The 23,607-nt window shown below is 34.4% G+C and overlaps 1 protein-coding gene across 10 annotated transcripts in view; it reads right to left on the reverse strand.

Moving 5' to 3' along the window:
* The window catches only part of VTI1A (vesicle transport through interaction with t-SNAREs 1A), a 348,076-nt gene that overhangs the window by 238,280 nt on the left and 86,189 nt on the right, over positions 1-23,607 (reverse strand). The window lies entirely within an intron of this gene.

Genomic DNA, 23,607 nt, shown 5'->3' on the forward strand with positions numbered 1-23,607 from the left:
AAAACTCAGATATCTAGAAACCAATGGTTTAGAGAATATAATGAGTACTGTAATTCAGAAAAAAATGGAATTAACGCTAGTATTCACTAGAAACCAGCAGAGGTATATGTGAATGAAAAGTTACATTCAGAAAAAGAATCTAACAACTTATTTTGCCATATCCTGACGCTTACGGAGAACATTGTTAAAGTACAACACCAAAGTTAAAGTAGAGTCTGATATGATTTCTATTTCATTAAAAAAAAAAAAAGAAAGAAAGAAAAGAAAAAAATAGGGGGGTTAATTGGGGGTTTTATTGCTTATTGGAATAAGAATCGTACTTCAATTCTTCAAGGCTAAATGACAGATTTGTTGTTCTGAAGAGCCCTCACACAACTGGATCTTGAATATACCTCAACTAACATGTATTTTTAATACATTACTGAGATTGCTGGAATATATGGGGATCTCCAGAAGTAGAAGGAAGTGGAGAATTTTCCTCAAGCCGCATAGATAGTACATAGTCAAATTGGAATTAAAATTGGAATCTCTTTGACTTCATGGCCTTTTCACGGGTAGTACACTGCCTCCCAGGTAAGGAGGACACATAGCAGCCGAGTACATCTCCTTTGTAATCTAGTGTTACCTTTTCATTTCTTGGGGATTGACTATTTTCACCAAACGTACAAATATCATGGTCCTTTTATGTAAAATAATGAAACTATTGCATGGATATTGTTTGGTGGATTTCACAAATATGTTTTTTTCTAATAAACACACCCTCTGTCATTAGCAAAAGCTGCAGACCCATTGAGTGCAAGGCACTGGTCAGGAAGAGGGGGGAATAAAGAGGCTTAGTCTTGACTCCCAAGGTGCTTAGACCATTTCTGGTAATGGGACAGACAGCACACAAGATGAACATGCACATAGCTAGTGAGTATTAAGGGCCATGAATGTAATTCATTCCAGGGACCATGAACTTTGAGCTGAATGCTGACTCTCATCACATCTGTTTGGCCAGGACAATGTTTTTAAACAGCAAATGTTTCTAGGTGGGGGTATGTTCTCTCAAGTTCAGCTACAATAAGCACAATTTGCTATATTACATGTGGAAACCTCACAGCATTTGGGTCTGTCATCCCTAATAAAATTAAAGCACTACAGGAGTGGAGTAACAACTCATTTATCTAGTACCGCAGTGAAACAGGGTATTCTAGAAAGAGAACTTTCCAGATAATTAAAACTGACTTAACTTCAAGCAACATTTATTTGATTAATTAATGAGAATACACCACTAAAATACACTTCATTGTCTCCTTAGACAAAGGATAGAGAACATTTCCATCTCTTTATTAACTCAAGTTATTATTACAAGCAGCCATTATTTATTTGATTGTTTAAAGGCCATTTTATGACTTTCTTTCTTTAACGGTCTCTTATTTCATGGTGTCTATCCTCTTTACTTTAATTTAACCCTTCTGCTGAGGGCTGAGAAATAAAATGAGTAAACGATTAAAGAACTGTAAAAACAAATCTTTTCAAAGATTTAAATATAGAAAAAACAAGAACACCCACCACCACTAATACCTTTCACTGAGAGCTTACGAGGCACACAACAGTGCTATCACTATCATAATTTTACAGATGATGAAACTGAGGCACAGAGAGGTCAGTTTTCCCAAAGTCATACAGCTAGTAAGATGGTAGAGCAGGACTTAAACTGAAGTCTAACTCCAGCACATGCTCTCACCCGCTACCTTATAATGCATGCTTTTGTTGCATCTTTTTTTTTACCCTAAGATATCTTGCCAGGCTACTGTTGTTCCCCTAGAGAAGAATAAGTTTCCTTAAGATGAATCACTGGATACATAAGATATTACTGGTCTTTTCTTTGGACTTTAAACATGGCAAGGATAAGCAAGATGAGATGATATTTTAAATTCAGCTTAGGACAAACATAAAGTAGAATGAGGAATCAAGAGGCCTAGAATCTCTAATGCCGACCACTTATGTCACTTTGAATAAGCTCCTTGGTCTGTCAACTTCAGTTTCCTCATGTGTGAAGTAAAGATAAATACCCATAAATCACAAATAGAATGCAATGAAGATTAACACAGCATAGGGAACAGCACCGTAGAGTGCCCAGCACAGAGAAGATGCTTGATAAATATTATTAGCTGCATTGATTATTGATTTTCTCATCTGCAAAGATAATAATACTGATAGGGTTGTTTCAGAGTTAAACAAAATAATCTGTGTAAGCTCTTTAACACGGTGCCTGGCACATAATAACTGCTCAATAAACGTTTACCGGTATCGTTATTAGTCTATTATTGTTAACTCTCTTACCTTAGTTCTTTCAGCAAAAGCTAGGACAGAGGGATGTGGAAAAATTCTAAGATGGGCAATAATTTCAATGAGACAAAATGTGCTGACTTTCTTTATTGACACCAGAACTTAGTGAGAAAATGGATATGAAAATCCAGCTGGCTTAGCCTTTTCAGAGAAATGTGCAGAGATACTCAGGCTGTTATATGATTAATAGTTCACTTTGAAATTTAAACATTTTATTTAAATACTTTGCTTACCTTCATTATAGGCACTACCATTTTTGCTTATATCTCAAAATATAGGTCAACATTCACTGAATTTTTAATCTGAAATATACCGTTTACTAATTCATCCAACTGAAAACTAGAATATTCCAATATCCAAAAGATTACAAATTCCAGGCTCCATCTTTATCATTCCTTTACTAATGGGATGCCAGTATTGCGTTTTCTTTTCTTTCTTTCATTTTTTTCCCCCCATAGGAAGTCTTGCCTTTCTTGGCCACAGGGCGAAAATGAAGGAAACAAGGAAATTGACCTTAAATATGAGACCTTCAGGCAGCTATCAGTTTCCAAACTTAACAAAAAAATTTTGTACACAGTTTAGAGTTTGTTGGATTCCCAGATGTATGCCCTAACTTCATTTTTCACAAAAGATAGTCTTATATTTTAATATGATGCTGTTCAGGGCGACATTTCATTCTATATTTTAAAAAAGGCCAACAAATAAACAAGCTTTATAATTGTGTGAGATGCCACGCAGTAGGCTTTTCAAGAAGAAATCTCCTTAATTATGTCTTTGCATGTCTGAGTACCAAAATGCAGGGAACTGATGATACTGAATGGACACTGCACAGAAAAGACAACTCTCTAGAGAGACTTTGCAGACAGGCATTTGGAGTTTCAAAGTGCAGGGTCCCGCAGGTTCATACATGCTTCATACACGAAAGCAATAACCCTCAGACGTTAGTATGCTTCAGAAGCACCTGAAGTTACTTCCTAGAGGTGAAGATGCCTAGCACAGACTCCAGAGAATATGATCTGATCAATTAGCACTGGGGCACAGGAAGCTGCATTGTTGGTAAGCACCCAGGTGGTACTGATGCAGGTGTTTACCCACTTTCAGAAGCAGGCTCGCAGCAATACCACATCATTACCTTCGAAAGTTTTCCCTGGACATCCTTCTTGCTAGTCAGTTCTCATTCTCACCACTATATGGCATTATACATAATACTGCCATGTGATTTGGCTCCATGGAGAAGGCAAAATGCCTACCTCTGTCCTCAAAGTATTAACTCAAGAGATGTTCCAACTCACCTTTTAATTGTTTTCTATTCTAGAAGTCAATTGGGACAATTAAACACTTTACCTTTAGCATGTGATAATGAAAAAAATAAGGAGTTTGACTTCAGATGGTCCTTCATTTGGATTAAGTACTTAACTTCTCTAGACCTTAGTTTTCTCATTTGTAAAATGGGGACAACAGCACCTACCTTCTAAGATAATTGTGACTATCGAATGCAGTGTATGCTCAAGGTCACAGAAGGCATTCAACAAATGGTCATTTCCCTTCTCAACGAATCTGTTATTAGAGTTTCTTGAAGGCGAGTAATTAACCTATTTGAGTTTCATCTCTTGAATGGGCCTGACCCATGGCAGAGAAGCATAAAGGAGAGATGGTCAAAGGAGATTTATAGAGGAGAAGAAAAGCATAATCCCCAAATTGACTAAACAATGCAAGTAAGTAAAATATGACCATTTAAACAAGTTTCAAGGGAAGAACATAATTGTATCTGGTAATTTTTAGCTGTTGGTGACTGCTACGGGATAAGATTGGGGAGTCTTATCTGGAATTCTCCAACCTTTCAAAAGAGAATCACTTGCGATTACTTAGTAAACAATTCTCTTGGCTCCACACCTGGAGCACAGGTAAACAGTGGTGCTAATATAAAAAGCAGCTCCATCACATTTTGGCGTGTATAATTAGTTCCTTTCGGACTTGTAATCTGCTGCTTGTATTATAGAACACGTGCTTTCCCCCGACTCTGTCCACAGTATCTTAACATGTATAGCATATTCTCTTGATACTTCAGTTTCAGCTACACTGAAACAGCTATGAAATATCACCTTGGGGCCCATAATGAATTTTGGGTTCATTACATAGCCTTATTTTAAGTGGATGATCACAAACTAACTGCCAAATAGTCAAAATCCATCTAGTCACTTTAAGATGCAGTTAACATATAAACAAAAGCCAATCTGTTCTGTCTACAACGGTGCGTGCCCTAGTTAAGTGCTAATTCTTAATACTCCTCTTCAATTAAAATGGTCCTCCTTTTCAGAAAGATCCAGGTAATCTAAGGTCATTAACAGAGAGACATGTTCTACCACACCTTTTGGAATAACTGTGTTACTCTTAGATTTAGACAGGTCACCAATATAGCACTTACTATCTCAAAGTATCCCACGGAGGTATTCTGTAAGTAATAGACTAACAAAACCAATTATCTAACTTTGCAGATTGTCGTTACACAGTTTCAGTTATAAGACGAATCGTCCTTCCTAATTATACTACCTTTGCTTTGATACCACTATTCACTATCAGGAAAAAAAGTACTTGCATAAAAAACTAAGAAATAAAATACATGTTAGCTCGATGCCGTAAATTTCAAATTACTCTGTTAATTCTAATTATTTGATATCACAGACTTATTTTTCTTAATAAATGAATATAAGTGTAAACAATGATCAATTTCCACATTATATAACTCTAGGTAATGAAAAATAGAACTGCCATTCATTTATGAATTCATAAACTGGTAAAAATTATACTCCTAACAAACCACATTTTATAAAGTAAATTACTTTATAAACTATAAAAATGGTGTTTTACAATAATATATTGTACCACATATAATAGATTTTATTAGTTCCAAGTAAGACTTTTCTCTTATGATAAACTTAGACACTATGTTCCAATTGGCAGTAAGTTACCATCAGTATAAGCGCTGAGGAAGAACTCAACATGTAACTGGCTGACGAACGTACTTTCTAGAAACTTTTCCCTACAGATGCACATATGAAACGATGGGGTGTGATGAGGCAGCATTTACGGGTCTGAGCATGCGAGGACTTGCATGCGGACGAGCCATGCAGGAGTCGCTTTTGCCAATAACACTAATACTTACATAACTTCTGCCACTTGTCAATTGTAATATATCTCATCACTTAGAATTTTGATCACAAACTTCTCCATTATTAGCAGAGAGCAGTACCTCACTTTTTTTCTCAATAAGTCACTCTCATTATTAAATAAGGAAATACTAATTTACACAAAATGTACTTATGCAAAGAAACAAACCCAGAGCACTGTTTATAGAAGTGCATATCTACAAAATGCAGATTAAAGAATGACATTTAACTCTACACATAGTTTGTTTTCACATCTATCTAACAAGTTTTTTATGATATTTAAAACTTATTTCTCAACATAAAAAAGTTAACGAAAAAAGTTGAAATGTAATAAAGTTATAAATATTATTTAAAATGTATTATTTTAATATATTTAACAGTTTCTTATCTTCCATTAGAGAAGGAACAATATTCACCTTGACTGACTTCACAAATCTCTTACACAGATATGGAAGTTAAATACATTTTAATATAAAATTTCCAAGCACATGTTTGTGTTAATTATATGACACTTCAGAGTTACTTTAGTGTTTATTTTTAAAATTATAATAATTTTAAATAGTCTTCAATCAAAAAAAATATTAAAATGACTTCACTTTTAAGTTAAAAATTGTATTTCACCTAGATTTACGTTTTTCTTATATATTTACTAATATCTGTGGGAAATAATAAATAATTAAAACTTGAAAGAATAACTGTTTTTAAGAAGCACTGAATTTAAAATTATTAGAAAATACCCTAAAATACCCCAAAATGTTAAGTATATCAAAATATGCTTTTTTTCCTATTTTAATTATGGTAACAAACATTTAAAAAGTGGACAGCCCGTCTTTTTCATCTCCATTTACTCCGCATTTCCATTTCCCTGCACTATAGGCAGCACGAGAAATATTTCTTTGACTAATGGCTCAATGGCGCAGCCTACGTGTAGAAAAGTATAATGCAACATTAAGCAACGTACAAAGTACAGTCAATTGTGCAAGTTATAAAAAGGGTTTCAGATTATAATATGGTTTTGAAAAATAAGAGGTATACATGAAAGAATTCAGTTTCTATTGCATCATGATTTTCAATGCTTTTTTGTGAAACTATTTAAAATAAGTTGAGAGTAAACAAATAAAATGTAGATAAAAGTGTCTTTTTTATTAAACATGAGACATTATAGTTTTTAACTGGTATTAAAAATAGCCTCTGAATAAATTTAGAATTTTTCTATTTTCTTCATCGCCAAAAATATAAAGAAACATGGTGTTTTGCAGCTGACTTAATATTTCAATAGCTGTTTCCTCTCAGGTTAGCATAGGACACTGTGATTTGTAGTGTCTTTAAAAGTCTTTCCCTCAAAGATACTAAATATATATTACAAATTTTAAATCAGAAACATTATTGCAATTTAACAATAGTATTAGGTTAATTAAACAGAGACCCATTGTTTTGTGGTGATAGGAAGGCTAAATAAAACTTGTTCTGCTACCTCATGTATGAACTTGATAAATGCACTTCCTTCCATAAATCTCCTTCAATCAACACATTCAATGGGTCTCCAGTCAAATACAGAAGGGAGGCTGTTGTCCTTTAAGGCTGCACATAATGATCATCCCCCACATATTTTTTAAATTAACATACAATGAGGAAAATATATAAGTATATTTGAAAATTTAAACTAGCCCATCTCTTCAAAAAAGAAAAAAAAAAAGAGAGAAAGAAAAAAATCATTAACCAAGGTCCAGAGCTACTAGTAGAGTCTGAGCACAATCAACGAAACCATTTTTTAGACATGTAACGAAAGCCAGCATTCCACTGTACACAGTTAACTTTTGTGTTATTTTTTTGTGTGTCTCCTTTAAAAAGCCAAGAGCCATCACGTAGGGAAGTCCTTACCATATACCCCAAACTTTTTCTCCCTGTATACAGAGCTCGCTGATAATCCTAACAGAGAAAAGAACTGTGTTCGAAAATTGTACTCATTCTTCTTCTCTATTATTTTTAAAAACGTGAAAAAAAAGAGAGAGACCCTGTAAATTTACTCAAGCTGTTTAAACACGGAGAAGTGTAATAACTCAGACAGCCGCAGTGGCAAAGCTGCTGCAATCAGAAAAAACTGTCTTAGTGACACTATAACTTAACTGTTTTTAACTTCATGATATGATTAAAAAATAAAAAAAAAAAAAGTACTTCAATCACACAGCAGAGGTCTCATCAATTTGACATTGACTATAGAAAACTAAACTCATAGTGAAAACAAGCACGATGCACTGAAAAATTATTTGGTTCACTATTATTTTATCTTTTCTTTCTATTGCTTTTGGTATATAGAACTCGACAAAGTATTGGAAAAATTAAAACAAAAGACACTCAAATGTTTATTTTTCCAATCGCTGTCAAATGATTTAATTTCAAAAGCTCTTTCCATTCTATAAAAGTTGTGGTTGCATCTACTGTTTTCTTCACTCAAGGTCAGATTTGTCAATTAAAAAAGAAAACAAACTAGTTTCAGGATGAAATTGAGATTTTCCTATTCACTGCTATTTCACAAACCTCAGAGGTTTGACAATTTTCAACATTTTAGTAGATATTTTAATCATCTTAGGCTTAAAAAATCAAAACCTTATAATGTCAAATATTTTAAAACTACATGGTAAATGTATCAATAATTTACAAAGCTAAAATATTAAATTTGAGAACCAAAGTGATATCTTACACTTTGCAATGGAATATAAATCTTTTTCTCCAAAAACTATTCAGATATTCTTATGCAGAACAGCTCGTCTATGTCCAAGGGATTATTCTGCTTTGAAATCAAGATATGTATATCCTAAGAATAATCCCATGGAACAAATTAAAATTAAATTTGCCAGTTGTTTCTACTTCAGCAATTTCTGAACTTAATTGTGTAAAAATATATTGGTGTTAATTTGACGTTAATAAATTAAGACCATTAGAGACAGTCTTTCATTGTTGGCCTTCAACAATTGTCAATGACACTATTTTCTGTTTGCACTTCCTCAAGCGTGTTAATGTATCTTTGTTTGGGCTCCCAAGTCGAATGGTCAATGTAAACACAGTCAATGAAACTTCAGGACTGGAAAACAAGTGTACAGAGAGGACCTATGGAAAGACTATTTGGTCTATTGCCAAGTATGCAATAAGGCTACAGCACTAAAAGGCTACTTTAAAAATTTTTTATATGATGAATAAATTACTTTAAAAAAATTCCCCAAATTCTTTGTTTTGCATACAAAGTCCACCAAGGATGAAGGTGGTCTGCAAGCTGAACTTAGCGCAATGTGAGTTATAGCCTTTGTCTGCAGTCTTAACTGGGGATTGTACCTTAGCTACCGTAGTTCAAGCGTAAAAATACTTTGTCTGTAATACTATATACTGGTGCCAATGACCCTCTAAATCCTTGAACCAACTGTGTCTTCTGGTGTCACAGAAGATAATGCCAATTTATTGCAATGTGTGGCTTTTTTAACTGATTAAAATTAAGCCGTAAACACGTGACAATGGAATTAGCACATTTAGAGAGTCTGTTTTCCCACATCCCATTTTGCGCTAGTGCGGCTGGTCCCTGCAACTCTACGCGGGTGCAATTTTAATGACTTTGCTGGGTTTTGATGTTCTTACGAAAAAAGCCCTGCTTGGTGTTTGTGGAGAAGGTAGATATGGGGGCTGAAGAGCTGTGATTGGGAACATGGTGACATCGTTTCTGTTTTCCGATAGGATCGGTGTCATTTTCCTCTCAGCGATAAGACACCTCCACTGACAGGGCCCGATTAGGGAAAATTTTATTATAAAATTCACTTTTATCGAATGAGGATAGAGTGATAAACAGTCCAGCCTCAGGGAGGGAATCGGAGCAGATTTCCTCCCGCCCTTTTCAAATTCCACCTTTTCCCTCTTCTCTCTCCTTCTCTCCCTCAAAAAGATGATTGTGTTTTAGTTATTATGAATGGTACAAAAGAGCTCACTACGACATGTGATTGCTATGATAAAACCATCTGAATAAGAGACACTTAGATGTTGTTATAAAAGAAAATCTATTTTATACAGTTATATATACACACACACTAAAAGATAAAACTGCTTTCTAAACTCTTCCATTTCTGGAAGTTACCTGGTATTTGTTACTTAGGAGAATATAACATCCTAAAAGAAAATCAAACTGAGGTAATATTGACTCAATTATCCTAAATACCCTCACACTTCATACTCATCTTCAGAAATAAACACTGTTAAGCAGAATTGAAGGTAAACATAAAGAAACAGAACATCATGGCCCTCTAATCTTTGAACAAATATTATTAAAAAATATGGATTATTTTTAAATAATAAAACATCATTGCTTTTGAATTTTGGTAGTTTAATGATGATACTTTAAATCTCCAGTGTCATGAATATTATCTGTTTACTTGTGATAAATCAGAAATACACCGTATGACAACTACTTGAAAGGTCATTTGAGAAGCAAAAAAATAAGCATTTGACATTACTTATTCAAAAAAATTTTTTTTTCCTAAAGAAAAGTTTGTCAAATAGCTCAGAATGCTCCTTATGCCTTTTACAAAAAAAAAAAAAATGTATGTCTGAGGGGCTAAAAACATCTAGTGGCATTAGTAAATTCTAGTACATTATAAAGAGAGTTTGATGACAGTTTTTTTTTTAATTTGAGGGATAGACTGTTGATGATAAAAGCAACTCAAAAAAGTATTTCTTTATTGAGGGAAAATATTTATGAGGGGAAAATAGAGACAAAAGTCTTTCATTTGTCATATTCTTTAATACGTTTTTAGTGTACCCTAAATTCACTGTTTAAAGACGTTTTTTCGAGAATGCTTTTTCAAATGCTGATTCTAAGCATGATCTATTTCAGTACGCAATTCCCTATATTATTCAAATAAATTTTTCCATTATCAGCAATCAGAGAATCATGTTAAAATATCTTACTCCCTTTTGAGTTTAGCATCCACCTTAAAAAAAAAAAAAAGTAATTTTCCAAAATCATTGCTAGGAACTGAAAATGTTTACAGCTTAATGTTGAATAATTCAGTTATTCACTGTAATCTTATAAGCAACAAAAGAGAAATGGTTACATGCTTTACTCATCATGTAATAAAATGGAAAACAGGTTTATACAATGACAAAGTCACTATTAGCAAATGCCTCTTAGTCTAACCATTTCTTCCCATACTCCTTGTTTTAGGATTTCAGTGAAACAAACATTATACCTGAACTCATGTAAGGCAACACTATTATACAGCAACCTAATTTTCACTATTACTTTTATAGCCTAAAAACAATTACCAAAGTAAACTTATAAAATTATAATTGGTAAATGATGGAGAAAAACTAAGCTCAACAACTATAGTGTACAGTATATTTAAAAAGGGAATCCATTCTCATCACTGGATTAAAATCTTTACCACCAAACACTTATTAATGAGTATATACCAGCTGCATGGTGAACTAGCAAAGTAGAGTATACTTTTCTTAATTATCACTTTGCTGAGTAAAATGTAATGTTCTTTAAAAAATCATACACAATAGTATTTTTGAGAGAACTACTTGAATGTATTAAGAATTTCAACACAGTGAGAGACAGATAAAGCCAAATCCTAAAATGTTACAAAGCCACAGTATTATCTCCTTAAAAATGGTCTGGGAAATGGCTATAATTATTGTAATGCTTAAGGTTAGTGGGAACTTTTGGAAATAAGCACTTTTCATTGTAATAAAGGAACAGAGTCGCCCACTTCTTTCAGTCATTCAACAAAATGTCCCTTAGGTAGCTTACAGTCTTCTGGAGAAGACAAGCCAAAATCAAGTCATGGGTTATGCTTGGCTATGATCGATGCTGTGAGGGAGGGGCCTGATAAGATACAAGGGAAAAGCTGCTTTAAATGGAGTGGTCAGGGGAGTCTTCTCTCAAAGACTAACATCAAGCTAGAAACCTAAACAATGGGAACGAGCTTGACCAAGTTCTTTACACAGAACAAGAGACACTCATGTCCAACATGTGAATGTATCACTATATATTTTTTGAGCTATTTTTAGAAAACTGCATGTTAATTTTTTCTTATAAAAATAAATGAGTATGCTGAAAATCTTATTGAGATTATGATAAATCCAGTAATAAAATGTCTTAAAGCATAGAAAATCTGTACATATTAAAATACACCTATTTCTAAGCATCACTGACCCTCAACTTTCTAACTCAGAAGGCACTATAAGATCATATACTCTTTGGGACAGAGTCATCACTGCAATTACCTATGTCTGGGTCGGTAGAGAACCAGTGACAAATTGGCTATTACTCTCTCACATCCTAAAGCTAGACACATTCACACACATGTGCATGGCACACACGGCTACTTATCAGTGTGCCCACTCTGGCTAATCAGCTGTGCGAAATGGAATACCTTTTCCATTTCAGACACTATGACCAGTCTTGTCTTCATCTCCTAAAATTTTTGTTTTTCTCATAGGACACCCAATAAAGGTAGCCATGTCCGGGGAACATGAATGCCTTTCTGTTCTGTGACAAGCAACATCTAGAATGGCTGTGTGGATCCGTGTATACAGAAGTCACATTTTATTGAAATAAGCACTAGTCTTTCCTAAGAGGGCTACCTGATTGGTTAGTGGGAAACGGATGGAGTGAAGGGAAGAATAGCTGATAAAGAGATAATCCACTGTGACAACGTGGCTGTGCAGGATCGCAGCCCTGGGGGTGCATGTGGGCAGAGGGAGGAAGAGAAGGGCTGCTTTCTGTTGTTGTATTTGAAGTGGGAAGGAGGCATGCAGTGAGCAAACTTCAGATGTGAAGAACAAAAGGCCAGGTTTTCCCCCTACACCATCACTCCACCTTTTTCTCAATACTGACTAGATGATGAGGTCTCAAGCTGAAGCTCTACAGAATTCCATTCTGGCAGCCTATATTTATTAGCCAGGTTTATCGTCCACATATACAAGGCAAGGCATCTCTTATCGTGTGGAAAACAATTAAATGGAGCAGTGTTGGACATCTGTACTTGGGGAACATTTAGAAGTATCTCTGTTCTTTACAACCAAAATGGGGTATATTGCTGTAACCAATACAGGTTATACGTTCACTCCAAATCTTAAATCATTTTAAAAAATAAAAACTTGTGGTCGATAAGCATTAATATCGCTTAAGTCAATTTAAACATTTTTCTCCTCTTCCTCTAAATGAATAATTTGGAGAGGAAGGGAGTTCCCAAGCCGATGGTGGATCTGAGGTTGCCAGTTACGGGAGCACTTAAGCGCCCATTGGCACAGCAAGATTCAAAGCCCTGGTAGGCTTCAAAGAAACACTTTTTTTTCCTTCTTCTAGAACTCTTTGCTTTCTAGTAAAGCTGCAACCACAATGTTCTCTCTCTTAATGCCACCATAAAAAATCAAAACACTTTAAAACAAATTGATGTACTCTTTAATACAGTCATCGTATCATCACAGGACCCTTGCACCCTGCATGGCGACAACCGTAGGGATGCATACCACACATCTCTCTCTTTGTTGCCTGCTTCAATGCTTAAAGAAAAACTGAGAGAGTGTGTCTCTCAATTGAGATATGGGCACCTTTGATTGACAAGACCTAATCAGCTTATCTCCACACTAATAAAGTTGGGGCCTGTGGAGCTGGTATATGCCCAGCATCAAGTGAACTTTTCCTAGCCAAAGCCTCACGGGCCAGGTCTCAGGCTCTGCTCCTCGAAACTGGTTCAGATCAGTTCTTAATGGGCTATTTTCATCATGATAAACCTTCATAGTCTTCATTCATAACAGTATTAGAGTCAATTTAGCTAGATGAATTGCCTAAAGTAAGGGTTATATGATAAGTCTATGATAAGTATTTACGTACATTGAATCAATAAACCATCTTTTTCCAAGCTCCCTGTATAAAGTAAAAAGTAACTTCTGAACTATTATTTATTTCTTTTAGGCTACTGTTTACTGAAGGTGTGGCTTTTTTTTTAATTAAAAAATTAGATGAAAGCTTCCTCTGCACATGAGGTAACAAAAGGACCCCTTTAATAATTTCTGCTGCATAATACTATTGGATGTTCAATTCCTTGGGATGGAGCCCCAATGCTGACACAGCCATAATCTCTCTCCATCATTCTAGTACCTTGTGCCACCAACTAGCTCATAGCAGATCAGACACACACTAAATGTGTCCTGAGTGTGACTGGTAGGAAAGAACGTAAGGTTAGGAAACACACATGAACTGGATTTTTTTTTGAGGGCAGGGGGAGGTACACACATGCGCATACATACACATATTTTCCTCTTCAAGTTTATTCGTTGGAGGCCTTTTCACACCAAGGATTTTCCATGTAGTTCGAGAACAATGTCTTTGTTCTTATCTGTTTGTAATTGCTATGTAAAAGCCAAACTCAAGAGCTGAAGTGTAAATGAAGTTATTAAAGGACCACACACTTCTTCCACTATACAATGGAGACCTGGAATACGAGTCCCTCTTGACATGTGCCAAGGTGAGAGTAAAATTCACAGTGGACATTTTGATCTGAACTTTCATATGTAGTTATCTAAAGAGAGAGATGGGCTTGCGGGACAATGCAAGCTTTATAGAAAGAACTCCAGTAGTGGAGAGACTTTTTGAAATAATAATTTTCCAAATATGAAAAAATGTGTGTGTGTGTATATCTATCTATCTATCTATCTATCTATCTATCTATCTATCTATCTATCTATCTATCTATCATCTATCTATCTATCTAAATTTGTACCTCTTACCATATATAAATGGTCATTAAAACCATTCAGAAATGCTGCTTTCAAACTGCAGTATACCTTTAGTATTATAAGCGCCTGTATAAAATGAAACAATTTTCAACATATCTCCAAAATGAAGTTTTCTACAGATTATAGGAAGTCTTGAGCAATATTTTTCACTCAGATTATAGTCTTCATGCTGTAATTGCTTTATACAAAACCCACTCCAGCTTTATCACTCAATATTATCTTCACTGCTGAACATCGGAAGATAATTTTGCAATAAAATTTAATTTACAGAGCTTATTTTCCACTAATCTCCTGGCAGAGGAAAAACGAAACACACCAAGGTACACACTCCAAGCCATGACCCTAATGCTGTTGTTTTAATTTCTGGAATAGTCAGACCCCAAACATATCAATTTTATCATATTGAAATGTTGGCATATTTTAATTGTCATGACTTTGTATCTTAGAAAAGGAAAAGGACATAAAACAGTCTATTAGGAATATCTATGAAAATAAGCCTCTTCAAGTGATAAAGTTCCCCCAGGGTAAGCATTTTTTTTCCATAAAAAAGGTAATACTTATTATAAAAATATGGGGCTAGTAAAGGTATTTTATTTCGAACTATTGATACACCAGTAAATGTCAATAATATTTGAGGTTTTTAAATAAAAAATTAAATCAAATAGCGATAAATAGGGACTAGACATCAAGATTCAGTTTTCTTTAAAAAATGACAAAGTCAGGATTGGCACCTCTAAGGCTCATTCCAGACCTGAAACTGAACATTTAAATATATGTACGCTGTGCAAAGATGAAAGAGTAAATTAATAGAAGGTCTATTTCTATAGACCATTCAGCCTCTATTTATCATTAACGTCCTAGGAAACACTCATCTCTTGAAAAAAGAAAGATTTCTTTTTTTTTTTTTTTTAATATTGAGGACTCTATGACAATGAACTAATATCACAAAACAAAGTAAGATATAAGCCAATCCTGCTGATAAAAAATGAAATAGCTTCATTTTTGCAATGGTGCAAAATACTGAAAAAATTCTCATTAAAACTCAAATTCTTCACCAAAATGGTTATGTATTTTCAAAAAAGAGATGAATGACCATTAATGGGTTGACAGATAGTGCTTTATGCCTAGACTGAATGAGACTACCACATCCTAAGCCAGATTTAAACTGCTCTGCTTCTTTTTAAAGTTATATCATAACAAGGCCAAAGTGATACTGAATCATTTATGAGGTTTTTAAGAGTTGAAATATCAGAGTCATGTATGTGCAGAAGTATTGTTCTGACATTTGAATTTCAGCAATAGACAATTCTGAGACATTTCAAGTTATGCAAAATTTGACATTTCCGTATTAATATACAAAACAATGATGATGTGAAAAGCCACTTCTCTACCAATACTTAAAATATAAACACTTAATAACACTTTGGAAGCGTGGGTCTCTAAAATGCAAACCCACACAAGAATTCCTTAAAAGCTTTTAATGTTTATCCACATAAAAAGTACATGCTGAACATTCGTCTGCACTGATTTTTTTTCATTTATATATGGAAAAGCAAAAAACATTATTAATTGCTTTTTAGACTACTTATTTCTAATTTAACTTTCTTTTCATTTCCCATATATATGTCAGAATATTCCTGACATGAGCTATAGATTATTTGACTGTTTCTCAAATGTTAAAAACTATATTGAATAAAATATAATTAAGTCTATTTCGCTTTCCTGAACAGCATGACTCTCAGCCAGCTGTAATTTTATAAGAAACTAAAATGAACTACGCATGAATGACTACTATGTCCAATGATTATTTCCTTAAACACCAAAACTAAAATGTTCTGACATTATGATCTCTTGGTAGAAATAGTAAAGACATTTTTTTAAGGCTGAAATAAGTAGGGTAATAATGAAGAACAAAATGTATAACATTTTCGAGCTGCAAATTAACAAGCAGATATTGACTTTTCTTTGAGGTCAATAACAGCTCTTATTGATCTAAAAAGTTAATACCTACTAAGATCGATATAAGATCTCAAGGGTTACCAAATCTGGATTCGAACTTCCACTTCTTTTCACATACAAATATTGCTGAAATGGGTACAATTGTGTTTGGAGAAATCCGGAAAAAGACATTATAATGCCAGAATAATCCACAGAAGGAGGCCAAGAAAGTTAAAAACAGAGTTTTAAAAGTCTGTTACTATAGAATTTTCAAGGACATTGACTTTGAGATGTAAATCCTAGTAGTATTATACAATTTGGGCAGTTAAATAAGGAGAGACAAAAATAATTAAAAATTATGTTTTTATAACTGTTTTGTCTCTTCATGGTATCAACATATAAAATTTCTCTTTCTCTCTCTTTACTTGTATTTGAGAAACTATGATATGAAATAAGTTTTCAAACTAGACTTTAGGCACTTTCAAATATAAAGAAAATTATTTGTTAAATTTTAAAATTAAACAGTAACATTTGGGGAAATTTAGAAGAGCAAAAAATTATAATCTCAACATTCTTACGAAACCATTTCCACCATCAGTCTGTTGTATCTTTCTAGACTGAAAAAGAAAAAACTACTATTGACTGTTGTTCTTCTAATAAGTAAAATGGTCTATTCATTCTTACTCATCTTAAAGATAGCACGTGGGGTGGGCCACATGAACGCTGGAACCATGTCCCCATATGTATCTATTATTCCTGGAGTCGTAAAATTGACTGATTAGTCTGATCCTTAATATAGCCAAATAAAAGTTCGTATTGTTCTTTTAGAATTACTAGAAGTATTGAGGGAGGAAAAGCAAGGAAAGAGGAAGCAAACATTCCTAGAGCATTTACTAGTACCAAAATCTGAGCAAAACGCTTTAAATAAACACAAGTCTCATTAGTCACTGCAAAGGCAAAATTGTCTACAGTGATAATATAAAAGTTATAAAAGAGAGGCCAGGTCTGCAGCAATGACAATATTATATACTATGAGTATTCGATAAATATAAAGACGACTGTAATTGAAATGTACTTTTAAGAAAATAAACTTATTTTAGAACAGTTTCAAGTTTACAGAAAAATTATAATAGTACAAAGAGTTCCAAGAGATTTAATACCCAGTTTCCCCTATTATTAGCATCTTACATTACTATGGTACATTTGTCACAGTTAATGAATCAATATTGATACTTATTGTTAATGAAAGTCCATATGTCATTCATCTTGCCTTAGTTTTTGTCTAATGTCCTTAGACATTTTGTCTAATGTTTCAGGATACCACATTACATTTAGTCATCACATCTCCTTGGGTTTCTCTTGGCGATGACAGTTTGCAACGTTCTTTAAGCAAGTACTTTAGAAACGGTATAAATAAATTTGCTGACTTGTATTCATTGTCAACACTTGGATGACAACACATGCAGAAGAATTATCTTTTGTTACAGATCTAAGGAATATAAATTTAAGAAGCTAGTAGAGATAAATGCCTGGTAGAGAAGAAAGGAAATGATATTAAATCTTCAATGTGTCTATTAAAAGAATATAGGTAAGAAAGTTTTACTTGTCACAAATTATAGAATATTACAACCACTGACCTGACCTATAAGCCATCTACTCCTGCACCACCTCCCATTATATAGTTACTAGCCACGGTTTTAATTGATGGATTACGAGGCAGTGGAGTGGGCAAGGAATAAATAGCATGGCAGAGAGGAGGATAAGCTGCCCATCTGTACTTGTTCTTTCTCTTATTTACTGTAAAGTTCTACTTAGAAAGTGATTGTCCAGTTGGAACTATATTTCCTAGCCCCCTTGCATCTAGGTGGCACCGTTTGACTAGTTCTTACCAGTGAAATCTATGCAGAGTGCCACTTGCCTACGGGGCTTTAACAGTGGGTGTGCCTTCTCCATTCTCTCTTTGCTCCGCTGCTGGCTAAATGTAGAGGACTCCAAAGCCTCGATGCAGGATGGATCCACAAAGCAGGAGAACCCTGGATTTCTGGATCGCCACACTGAAGGCTGTCTGACCGCTAGAAACCCTTGCATGGGACTGTTCCAAAAGTGAGAGAGAAACTTTACTTCATCAAGCTACTGGGCATTTATTTGTGATAGTAGCTAGTGTTGTTATGCAAAGTAGCACAAATGGAAACTATTACTGAGCGCCATGATGGAGTTAACATGTGTTGGGTACTTTATATAGTTTACCTTATGTAGATTGAACTCTGCTCAAATTAAACATTATTAGCAGGTTTCAACCACCTCCATATAGAAGACATGCAAAGTTTTTCAGATATTAAGGAGCGACTCCCTGGAAAGGCTCAGGAACTCGCCCAAGGTCTCCCAGTTATTAACCGGCAGAGCCAAGATTCGAACCTGGTAATGCGTACTTACAAAGCTCCACGCACATTCTGTTTTGCTTCGCTGCAGCTGAAAGACAGGTGATCTGACTTGGTGCTTGAATTAAAAAATAATTTCTATGCATTTTATACGTACGACTTTTTTTTTTATCCTCAAAGGAGAGCAAAAATTGTCCATGTGTTCTCCCTATCTTTTATGTGGTAGACATAAGTCCCAATTTATAAGGGGTGGGCGTGAGACGATTAGTTCGCTTGAATTTGTTAGCATTTTCCAGATCAAGACGACGTTATAATAGAAAAATGCCAAAGAGAAGGATACATTCCACCTTTGTAACCTGCTGATAATCTTACAGTGTTTAATTTGCGCAGAGTCCGGCAACTCACGGAGGGCACGAAAGAGCTGTTCCTCCACGAGGTTTACAGTTAACAAAGGAGAGAACAGAAAGACTGACTTGTTCTCACAACAGTGTGAATTTAAAGAACTATATGGGGTGTGCATTCTACAGGAAGCCCAGGTAGGAAGAAAAATGAAATGCTGTACCTTGTACACAGCAATAAAGATGAGGGGATTCATTGTAGTAAGAACATTCACAGCTGGCAGGCAATATCAGTGAGGCAGTAAGATATTTGGTCCATCTTCATGCTTACCTTGTAGAGTCATAGTGTTTAAAAAAAGGTCTCCTTTTGATATTAACAAAGTCACTCCAGTCAATCTCTTTAACTTACCTATGTGAAAAATTTAGATGACTTTGAAGAAGTCTTATGCTAACACCAGCGAGGAAAATTGGTGTGTCCTTTATATTTATGCAGCCTTCTTATGACAGAGCTTTGTTTGTGTGTTTGCTTAAATAGCAGGTCCTAATCATCAACGGGTCTGCACGGGGCATTGAACATTACAGAAGATTCATAGATATGCTAATGAGGAAGAGGGAAACAAAAAATACTGACTCATTCATGAAACCAATAGTATCTAATGGTCCTTCTGTTTGGTGAAAACCGATGGCACTGGGGGAAGTATTCAGGGAGTCAGTCCACTCAGTCTAAATAAATAATTTCATTTCAAATAAATTAATGTATTGACTTATCAGGTAATAGATGTACAAATAGCCTGAAATTTTCAAAGCAGATTATACAATGTTATTCCTAATATTAGTGTTATTTTCAGCACATACTTCAAGGTTAAAATTTACCAAAGTTTATAATTTAAAGCATTCACGATGTAGTCAATAAAATAATTACACCCCTGACCATTAAAATGGATAGGTTAATTGGGGAGCTTACTCTGAAATAATAAAGATTTGAGGGAAAATGTTTTTTAAATAAATGTTATCACTTTCAAGTATACTTAATAACTAAGATAAACATTAGATATGCCATGTGATACGTTCTAGAAATTCTCATAAGCCATGTGTTTGCCCCAGAAACTGACTTTGCTCATGGTTTATCTACTTCTCCTTCCTCCCCATCTATTCATTCCATAAGGCTCATCTCTTCTGAGTCTTTCCTGACACAAAGAAATAGACTTAAGTAGTTCCTCCATCCTGCTTCAAAAACACTAATTACGTATATCATGGGGATTTATAGGTATGTATTTCCCCAAGAGATATTTTGCCAAGATATTCCAGCTTAATAAAGAAACTTTACATTCGAAGTGCCTAGGACAGGGCCAAGGGCTGGTCCTTCCTAAATTATAATATATCTATTATCCTTTTCAGGTATGTTGAATATCTCCCCTACCTGACTCTCAAATGCAAATCTTGCTAATAAAATTAAATTAAGGCAGTATTTTTCCTGCTATTTCAGAGATCAACTTAGCCCAGTCTATGTCTAATGAACCCTAATTCTAATTTCTTAGGACCCTATATTTGTTTTCTGAATAAATGTTAAGACTCCGCTGTGCTCTGCTCAAGTGCCATGTGTTGCAAACAGCGTTAAAAATGGAAACAAAGAAAATTAGTTCCATTTTAAAGGTGTATTTTATGTTGACATAAATATCAATCTTTTAAAGTATGCCAGGACCTTAGACAACTGATTATGATGAGATTAACAGCGTGGAGGATAATGGTAGGATTACCCGACAACATGCTTATTTTTCCTCCAAAGAAACAGCCTTCAAAAGCTTTTTTCCTTGTCTGGCTTTAGGGTGGGTTCTTCCTCTCTCTAAATAAATAGATATTTATTTAACTATGATTTGGAGTTTATATCTCAAGATGCAAAAGGGCAACACAGTGCCATACATGAATGATGACCCACCATGACAGCCTCTTTGATAATGACTTTACTTGGAAAAACATATTCTTCAATACAAAATTATTTTTTAATGTTGACTTTGTTCTCTCGTGGCAATGTTGGAAAACACTGTAGCCCAACAGGAAATACAGATGAAAACTTCAAATGTAGAACACACACAAAAAGCCATTTTTAAAGCTCATGTCCGTCTACTTTTCCACTTGATATAAGTCGTACACAAAGTCTTAGTCCAACGAACCCATGCTGTGAAAATTCTGTAGTACCCACCTCAGAAAATTCTGTTAAATACATAAACACTGCTGAAAAAGAAAAAACTTCTGGGCACTAGAAATCAGACTCAAAGGGCAAATAAACCTGATTTTAAAAATTCCCAAGGAAAGTTATATAAGCACAGTGCGACAAGGTCATAAGCTTATCCGTCCTTCACTGTAGTATTTGAAAGTAAACTGGCATTCCAGTGATCTGCTTTGCTCGTCATTCTTTTTCTCAACTCACAGAGATGCAACAGAATAAGAATGGCTTCACGTGTGTCTTACAAACCAACTGGAAAAGTGATAGGTATTATGGGATAAGACACCTTTAAAACTGAGTACAATACTTTCTAATGGATTAAAACTGAACCCTACGAATTCCCTTGGACCACCTAAGGAGAAGGTTCTCCAAATAGGGTTTAAATGACATCTTTTTCTTATCACTATAAAGTGCACCAATATCTCAGAGAACCTCAAAAAATAAGTTCAAGTGCAACTTGAAAATATTCTTTAAGAGTTTCACCCAAATGACAGCCCCCTCTGTTTTTCTCAGAGCAGAACCACAGCTTCTTGAGATGTAAGACTTAAACAGAGCTGTAATTATAAAGTAAATGATAACTACCCATTAAAAAGGATTATTTTACCACTGGGTAGATTTTTAAAACTTGCAGAACATAGTCAATAAGTCTCAACAAAACAAAACAAAACGAAACAAAACAAAAAACCCCATATGTTCAAGCAGAGATATCTTTGTTTCTGAAAGCATAACCACACACTACACCATTCAAAACAAAACAAAACAAAACAAAACAAAACATAAAAACCCCATATAGTCAAGCAGAGATATCTTTGTTTCTGAAAGCATAACCACACACTACACCATCCAAAATAATGACTAAAGAAACTTTTTCTAAAGATAACTTTTTCTGTCAAATAGTTTAATATTTCTATAGAAAATATTTTCTCTAAAATACATACGCTTGGATAAAATAGTTAAAATCGACCCAACTGTATAATTTCATTTTCTGTTCCTATAATGCTGAACAACAAAAAGTGTTAATTTGTTATCGCTGCATAATATGGACATGGCAGTGCCTTTTGGAATTCAAATCTGTGCCTCGACAAAATTACTTAAGCTAAAAATCTAAAGTGTTTACTGACATTCTCTACTCAGATAACCCAGGACGGGGATGGGATGGGGTGGGGATATCTTATTATTCTTACTCTGTATCTACGAATCATCTGACACTCAGTAGAGCTCAATGAAAGCTTCTTGAATAAGTGAAATACAATATTTACCTCCTTTCGTTTAATGTATACCACTCCCACTAATATTACAGAATCAGAAATTTATTCTTCTATCAACTGATAACAGCTCCAACAGCAAGGAATACTCTGTGGGTCTATTTTCCCAGGAGACTTACAAATGACTTATCAGTAAGTGGAGGGGGTGGGGAACTTTTTCACATTCCCTTCAGGCGATGTTAGCTCAACTCCAAACTAGCTTACGACTTCAAAAATAGTTTTATGCATTAGTCTCTATTATTGTGTACTGTTTTACCCATTAATCTTTTCTGTAGATGATAAATTAATACATTCAAGAATTTGTATTTATGAATCGAATGATTACATTGTATATAGTGAACACTAATGTTTCTTCAGAGGAGAGTCTTGGGGCAAAGGAAGAAAGAGAAGAAGAAAAGAAAGAGGATTGATAATAATAAGGAAGAAGAGGTAGAAGAAAAAGAAAATGTCAACGGCCATAAAAGAAACTCCTGAAATGGTAAAGAAAATGACTGGCTTTGAGTTTGATAAAAACTTTGTCTCCATAGATACTTCTGTAATTGATTAAAAGTTCTAAATGAGTTCTATAGTGAGTTGGCGAAAATAATAATAATAAGGTGAGTTGAAAGACAGTATCAAGAACCAAAAGACAGAACGGATAAAGCTTCAGGACTGTGCTCCATAAGCCCCATGTAACCCATGAAGGGCTCAGGAAAACTCCGTCGGTATTTTAGCCGAGACTTTGAGACAATTAAAGCTATAAAAGAAGCCACCTCACATTTTAAATGTATTTGTTCAGATTATTTAAAAAGTTCTGAACATGAAACACATTTTGTTTGATTTTTAAAAATATAAGCTGATACCACTGTTCACTGCTTTTCCTGTAAAGAGAAAAGCAGAGTAGAAAGAGAAACAGGGTGTACATAAATTATCTCATTCTCATGAAAACGCTATAATTCTAAGATTTATTTGTTTTCCAGAAGAAAAAAGGTACACCATATGTTTCTCTGGCTATTAGGGCAAATAAATTCAAATTTTGATGACGTAATCATAAAAAGCAAAAATAATCTGAATACATCACATAAAATAAGACTGTGGAAGTATATTCCTAATATAGTCAATATCTGCAGTTTAAAGTTAGGTAACTATAATAGAGTACTGAAATACTAAAATTAAAGTAAAATCCACATTTTTTAT

Source organism: Pteropus medius, unplaced genomic scaffold, assembly GCF_902729225.1.
Source record: "Pteropus medius unplaced genomic scaffold, Ma_sr-lr_union100, whole genome shotgun sequence".
NCBI lineage: Eukaryota > Metazoa > Chordata > Mammalia > Chiroptera > Pteropodidae > Pteropus > Pteropus medius.